Source organism: Triticum dicoccoides, chromosome 2B (genome assembly GCF_002162155.2).
Source record: "Triticum dicoccoides isolate Atlit2015 ecotype Zavitan chromosome 2B, WEW_v2.0, whole genome shotgun sequence".
Classification (NCBI taxonomy): domain Eukaryota; kingdom Viridiplantae; phylum Streptophyta; class Magnoliopsida; order Poales; family Poaceae; genus Triticum; species Triticum dicoccoides.
Genome location: NC_041383.1, coordinates 586,203,879 through 586,211,410, shown reverse-complemented (window position 1 = coordinate 586,211,410; position 7,532 = coordinate 586,203,879).

The following is a 7,532-nucleotide window of genomic DNA, read 5'->3' as shown; positions in this document are numbered from 1 at the left end:
GGGATTTTGGTTGCGTCTCCCTTTGGATTCGTGAGGAATCTGACCGTTTGTTGGGGTGGAGCCGTGGAGGGCACTAGCGGCGCGGCGCGGTGGGTGGCTGCGCTGGGGACTGGGGAGTGATGGCCGATCGAGGCGTTCGAAACTTCGAAATTTATCGTTCGTGGGACCTCACGTCTCGTGCCAGTATTTTATTCGGAAGTTTGAACGGGCCAATGCTCGATCTCCAGCGCTGTTTCACCAGTGATCTCAAGCAAATTATACAGATTTTTTAAAAAATATATCCATTTGGATGGTGCAGGGAATTCGATCCAAGTTAAAAACATGGAGGAAAGAGCAGGAAAGTTTCAATTAAGTACTCCACATGGACGTGGGTCACTCCGGCCGCGGCGTCCACCTCCACCTCCCCTTCCTCTCTGCCCTCTCGGTCGCCCCTCCTCCTTCCCCTCCCGCCACGTGCGCCATGGCGACGAGCCCGAGATCTGTGACCTCTGCGTTCTGGCCAGCGGGGAGTGCCCGGTGGTGTCTGGACTGGGGATCTCCTCGGAGTCTGACGGCTCGGAGGTGCGGGGGCCGGCGGCGGCGCTTGCCGTGGGCGCGGAGCCGGCGTCGGGGGCGACGAGGAATCCGGCCGGAGGCATCGTCTGCTGGGTGCAGCCACCACCAACCAAGAAGGAGCTATGGAGACGTCGGCACGGTCTGGGTGGTCAAGATGGGCGAGGCCAGGCGGTCGGCCGCGAGGCGGTGCGGCGTGAGGTCTCGCCGGAGATGCAGGACAAGTGTTTCCGTTGCCTGGAGAAGGGTCACTACAAGACCGACTGCACCAATGACATCGTGTGCTTCCGCTGCGGCCTCCCTGGCCATGGATCTAAAGACTGCAAGTGCCCGCGGAGCCCCCTCTCCCATCGACGAGTTGCGGCGCGATGTGGTGGCCAAGGTGGCTCGTCGGGCTTCGCCTCCGCCTGGCTCGTCGCCCCCTTCGGCCGGTCTCCCCCGCCTCCACCCCCTCCCCGGTCGGTTGCGCGCGAGGTGTGCCCGGCCTGGCCGCCGCTCGTGCCGCCGCGCCTACAAGTGGCGCTCGAGGTGGAGGGCGACCAGGCGCAGCTCTGCATCACAAGCAGATCGCCGATTGTGGCAGACCTGGAGAGGCGGCTGCAATTCGCCATGGTGGCCTATGTGGGAGGCGCAAGGAGGACGCTTTTGTCGGATCGGGTGCGGCAAATGTTGGAGGGCAAGTTGGCGATTCCTCCGGAGCTGGTTTATGTGCACCGCCACTGGCCGGAGGACTTTCTGGTGGTGTTCGCCTCGGTGGAGCTCAGGAACAGAGTTTCGGCTTGCCCGTCGATGGAGGACCAAGGAAGAGGCTCATCTTCAGGCCGTGGAATAGGCAATCGCAGGCAGTGCATTCGGTCGCGGGGTTAAAGGTTTGGCTGGAGCTCGAGGGGATCCCTCCCCATGCCTGGGACCGGTCCGTCGTGGCTGAGTTGCTGGGCTCTTCGTGCAAGATCATCACCGTAGCGCCGGAGACCACTTCCCGAGCTGACATGGCCTCATTCAAAGTCACTGCCTGGACGGCGGACCCGCAGTGCATCCCGACCCTACGTTGGCTTGCCGTGCCGGAGCCGGGAGAGGAGCGGCCGCCTGCGTTTCTCCAGTACAAGGTTCTCATACACTTGGATGCGGTGATGGATAGTCGTGAGGCAGGGGAGCCATGGTTCCTTGATGGATCATCGGACAACGGGCAGAGCGACATTCCAGATCAGGACGGTGACATTGGTGGTTCAGGGCCGCGGCGACGGAGTGTGCCATGGTAGTTCGGAGTCCGCGATCGGCATGGAGGCGGCTTCGTCGCCGGTGAGGGTGGCAGACGCCATAGCTATATGGCCGCCGTGGGTCAGGCCAGTTCTGTGGTGGCAGATTGGCGCCTCCCTCCGATGGACACTGCGGACGTGGCGGGACAGGGGCCCCCACGGGTGATGGTGGCAGACAGAATAACGTGCAGGCAGTCTACTTTTGACCGGATTGCCACTGCGCCGGGGCCAGCGGAACATTTGGCGGGAGTTTCAAACGCGGGGAACAGGAGAAGTGGCACGCGGGAGGAGCCGGTGCTGGCGAATTTGGCAACTGCTACACCAAGCACGAGGACGGAGGGGCATGCGACATTGGATCCGTTGCCGAATCAGTCGCGGTTGCTCCTCGACCAGACAGCAAGAAGCCAGATCTCACCTACTCGGCGGGCCAATCAGGAGTCAAGGCAGTTGGGGATAAGTGGTGGAGCAACAGTTGAGCTGCATCGGTCGGGGGATCAAGATCTACGGGCCCTGGTGCCAGCGGAGGAGACCGCTTCTGGGGATCCGAGGCAGATCGAGACAATGGGCGGGCCATCACATGGCGGGCCGGCGCTCGTCTAGGAGGATGGAGACAAGGAAAACCAGGAAGGCCCCACTGCCCAGAAGGGGCATCACGAGGATGGAGACAAAGAGAGACAGATGAGACCGGCGGAGCAGGAGTTGCGGGTGGACCCAGAGGGCCGTGGTCCGAGGCCGAGCGCACTGGGGGAGGATCTGATCGGGACTGTGGTGGGGAGAGTAATCAATTCCTCCATGGCTGCCGTGTCCCAATCAGTGCTGGAAGTTGGGACCCACCCTGATGAGAATCATGCACATACAACGTTGGGTGCATCCACGACCGCGAACTGTATGATGGAAGGCTAGGGCAATGAAAGCATCTTGGTGGTGCAGGATGAGGCGGAGCCACTGATCAACAACTGCAGGAGCCTGGTATGCTCACCCAGGAGGCAGGAGACTGAGACTGCTCGTGAGGCGGTGGCGTATGGCAAGCTTAAAAGCTTATGTTCCAGCATCATTAAACGTCTCTTCCCGCCCCTGCTAAAAGAGGTGCAAGCGTCACAACTACGCCCAGAGGCCGAGCCATTCATGCCAAAACGTACCACGAGAGCGTCAAAGAAGAGCACAACGACCAAGAGAGCTAGGGACACGCCGGTGGAAAACATGCTTCTTCACGCTTTGGGCATGGTGCCCAATGATTTGGAGGTGGATGAGGGAGTGGTGCACGAGCTCAAGGAGCTCTTTGACTCTCTGTTGCGTGAGCAACACATGAGGATCATCGCGGCACTTTTCGGCAAGGCACTACCATCGCTGGAGGAGCTACAGGCACAAAGCTCACTGGTGGTGTGTGCTTAGTAGGGTTTCCCCTGCGGAGTAGGTGTAGTTTGGCTCCATGGATCTACACCCACAGGTGCTTTGCTGGAATGTCCGGGTTTGAACAATCCAGCCAAGAGGAAAGCAGTGAGAGAGTTCGTGAGCACGTTGGAGGTCAACCTCATATGTTTCCAAGAGACCGAAATGCATGTAATAGATAGATTCACGGTGATGCAATGTATGGGACCATCCTTTGATGGCTTTGCCTATTTGCTGGCGGAGGAGACTCGAGGGGGTGTTTTATTGGCTTGGGATAGCTCGGTGTTGGATGTGGAAGCGATACAACTTGACACAAACTATGTCACGGGGAGGGTGCGTCCCAAGACAGGGGAGCCCTGGTGGATCACGGTCATCTATGGTCCTCAGGGAGACGAGCGCAAATGCCAGTTTTTAGAGGAGCTCACGATGAGGCGCACGATTTTCCCGGGTGCTTGGCTTGTGATAGGAGACTTTAACATGATTCTTAGAGCTTCCGAAAAGAATAACAACAACCTCAACAGGACTATGATGAACAAGTTCAAGGATTTTGTGGATGACCATGAGCATAGGGAGATGTACATGCACGGGAGGAGGTTCACCTGGTCCAACAAAAGAGAGGTGCCCACTCTGACCAAAATTGACAGAATTCTAATGACGGTCGGTTGGGAGCTGCAGAACACCAACTACCTGCTGCAGGCGCTATCCATCGGAGTCTCGGATCACGCTTCGCTTCACCTGACCACGAGTGCAGGTTTTTGTCCCCAGAAACGCTTCAGATTTGAGTTGTTCTGGGTCAAGTTAGAGGGTTTTGAGGATGCAGTCCGAGAGGTTTGGGTCTGTGACCCCACGATTACGGACCCGTACAAGAGGTTGGATACATTGCTGCGCAACTCAGCGGCGTCCCTCCAAGCCTGGGGCCAGCGAAGAGTCGGAAACGAGAAACTGTTAATGAGGGTGGTGACTTGGTTGATTCACCGACTGGATGAGGCGTTGGAGAGTAGGGAGCTGCTGTCCCGGGAAGTCTGGCTACGTTGAACTCTCAAAAAAGCTCTCTTGGGCATGGCGACTCTGGAACGGACTATTGATCGACAGTGTTCTAGACTGAGATGGATCAGGGAAGGGGATGCTAACACTAAACTCTTCCAAGCCGTGGCAAACGGGAGGAAAACCAAAAACTTCATTGCGCACGTCAAGATCGGCGAGAACTTGGTAACCGGCCAAGAGAGGAAGATGGAGGTTTTCACCGAAGCGTATGAGAAGCTGTTGGGGACTGCACTTACGAGAGATCACACTCTTGATCTGCAATACCTAGGGATCGAGGCTAAGGACCTGAGCTGTTTGGAAGGGATGATCACCGAGGAGGAGGTGTGGCAGGTGATCAAGGAGATGCCACCGGATAGAGAGCCAGGGCCGGATGGATACATTGGCGCGTTTTTCCAAAAAGCGTGGCAGATCATCAAGCTTGATATTATGGCGGTGCTGATGAAGCTTTTTGTGGGCGACTCGAGAGGTTTTGCTCGCTTGAACAAGTCCAACATTATTCTCATCCCCAAGAAGCCCGACGCGGAGGAGATTGGTGATTTCAGGCGTATAAGCTTGATACACAGCATCCCCAAGCTCTTCGCAAAGGTTTTGGCCAATCGTCTCAGGTTGCAAATGCATGAGCTTGTCTCAGCGAATCAGTCGGCGTTCATCAAAGGGAGGCACCTCCACGACAATTTCCTCTTGGTTCGGCAAGTGGCCAGGAAAATACACGCAGGAAGAACCCCGGGAGTCTTCCTCAAGTTGGATATTTCACGGGCCTTCGATTCCTTATCATGGCCCTTTCTCTTCGAGGTGTTGAGAGCGAAAGGCTTTGGTCAGAGGTGGCTTAACTGGATGGCCGCGCTGCTCAATTCGGCAAGCACCAAGATGGTGGTCAATGGGATGCAGGGACGAAAGATTTTGCATGCTTGTGGGCTGAGGCAGGGTGACCCGATCTCTCCTATGTTGTTTGTCATTGCCATGGAGGGTCTCTCGGCTCTCATGCACAAAGCAATGGATGTGGGCGCCCTTGATACGTTCACCAGGATCTCGCCGATGCAGAGTGTGTCTGTCTACACAGATGACATGGCCCTATTCACGAAATCCTCGGCTAATGACTTGGCGGCAGTTCGAGCTATCCTCACGGTGTTTGGAGAAGCCTCAGGGCTCAAGGTCAACTACCGCAAATCTACAGAGATTATCAGTAGGGGCGATGAGGACGACAGAACCAGAGTAGCGACCATGTTACAGTGCAACACATCGGAGTTTCATTGTAGATACCTTGGGCTTCAGCTTGCGATCAAGAGCCTGATGCGCGCGGAGTGGCAACCCATGCTGGATAAGGTGAGACACTTCTTACCAGGCTAGCAAAAAGGTTTAATTCAATGCCCTGGACGGCTGATCCTGGTACAGTCGGTGGTTACGGCGTGGCCAATGCACCATCTGATGATTGTGGATGTGCCAGAGTGGGTTCTAGAGGACATGAACAAGAGGATGAGAGCCTTCTTATGGGCTAGAAAGGAAAAATGCAATGGAGGGCAATGTCTAGTGGCTTGGGACAAAATATGCCGTCCCAAAGATTGTGGTGGCTTGGGCATCAAGAACTTGAAGTGGCAAGCCACGGCGCTCAGAGTTAGATGGGAGTGGTTGAAGAGAACTGACGCCCAAAGGCCTTGGCAAGGGCTGCCAATGATGAGAGACGACGATGCTCGTGAGATTTTTGTTACGGTGGTTAACATCACGGTGGGATCAGGGGAGCGGGTTCTCTTCTAGAGAGACAGGTGGATACATGGCATCGCGGCGGCAGATATTGCACCAGCTATAGTGGCCTCGGTCCCAACAAGAACTGTCAATAGATGCATGGTGCGCCAGGCTTTGGAGGACGGCTGGTGGACCCAAGACTTTGACGCTAACATCCCCTTCACGACTCTCATGCAACTCATGCATCTTGACCACACGATCAACACGGTGGCAAGAGACCCGGAGCAGCCGGACAACTTCATCTGGCCTCTCTCGGTGTCCGGCTCATACACGGCCAAGTCGTTCTACCACCATCTTTGCTTGGAGCTAACAAAATCCCCCACTGTGGAGTGCACCTAGAAAAGTTGGGCGCCACTCAAGTGCAAACTATTCATTTGGCTTGACCTACAAAACAGTTTGTGGACGTCTGGCAGGAGAGCGAGGCACGGGCTTCAAGACTAGTCATCAACTTGCTTCACGTGCATGCAGGCGGAAGATAACACCGAACACATTTTGGCGAACGGTACATATGCGCAGGAAGTATGGCATAGAGTGTTTGGGATTCTGCAGATCAATGTGACTGCTCGGGTACAGTCCGACGTGTTCATGGAGTGGTGGCTTATGGTGCACATGGGATTCAACGGTCTGGAAAGGAGAGGTTTCGACACTTTGGTAGCAGCTGGGACTTGGGCCTTGTGGAAACAGAGAAATGCTAGGGTATTCAACAAGCGAAGCGACCAGAAGACGGTGTTCGACCTACCATCAATGATCCTAGATGAGGTCCAAGAGTGGAGAACGGCCGGCGTGGGAGTTGGAGGCTTACAATGTTTTGTGAGAAGTTAGTTTAGAATAGCGGGTGTTGGTGTCGTGTTGTACCCTGCCCATCGTGTTCGCACCCTAGACGGCTTTCTTGTACATTTTCTCTGCCTTCTATAAAGCTATGGTACGCATTTGGCGTACTCTCGAAAAAAAACATTCGATCTGAAGGGGGACTAACTAGCTAGGTAGACCACCTCACGCAGCCGGCTCGTCCCATGGATCCGGTGACGGCGACACTCGAGCGACGCTACCTTCGTGAAGGTGTTGTTGTTGAAGAACTTCCTTGTCCTTGTGGTGTCATGATATGGTTGGTGCGGATATGATCATTGTTGTATTTTGATGATCGCAGATTTGTTTTTTTTTCTTTTTTCCTCACGGAGGCATAGCTTCGGTCATATATGACTTTGCTATTTGCCAATGTGTTGTGTGTGTGTGTGTGTTAGTATGGTAGTGTGCATCGTAACTATGCAGAGGCCGGGCGTGTACTCATAGTATTTGTATTCACTTGATGCTTTATTGTGATTCGATAAAATTCACCCTTTATCGAAAAAAGAAAAGCTTAGGGTTTCTCCACCTCCTGTCGGTGTCATTGTTGGTCCGCCTCGTCTCCGGTAGCCTTAGGGTCATGACGGCATGGTGGATCCCGGCCCTTGCCGGCGGGAAGGCTCTATTTTTATATGTTCCTTTGAGTTTTTATTAGGATTTGTGTTTTACTCAGGAAGACAAGATGGCGACAGCTCCCTGCAGAGGGAA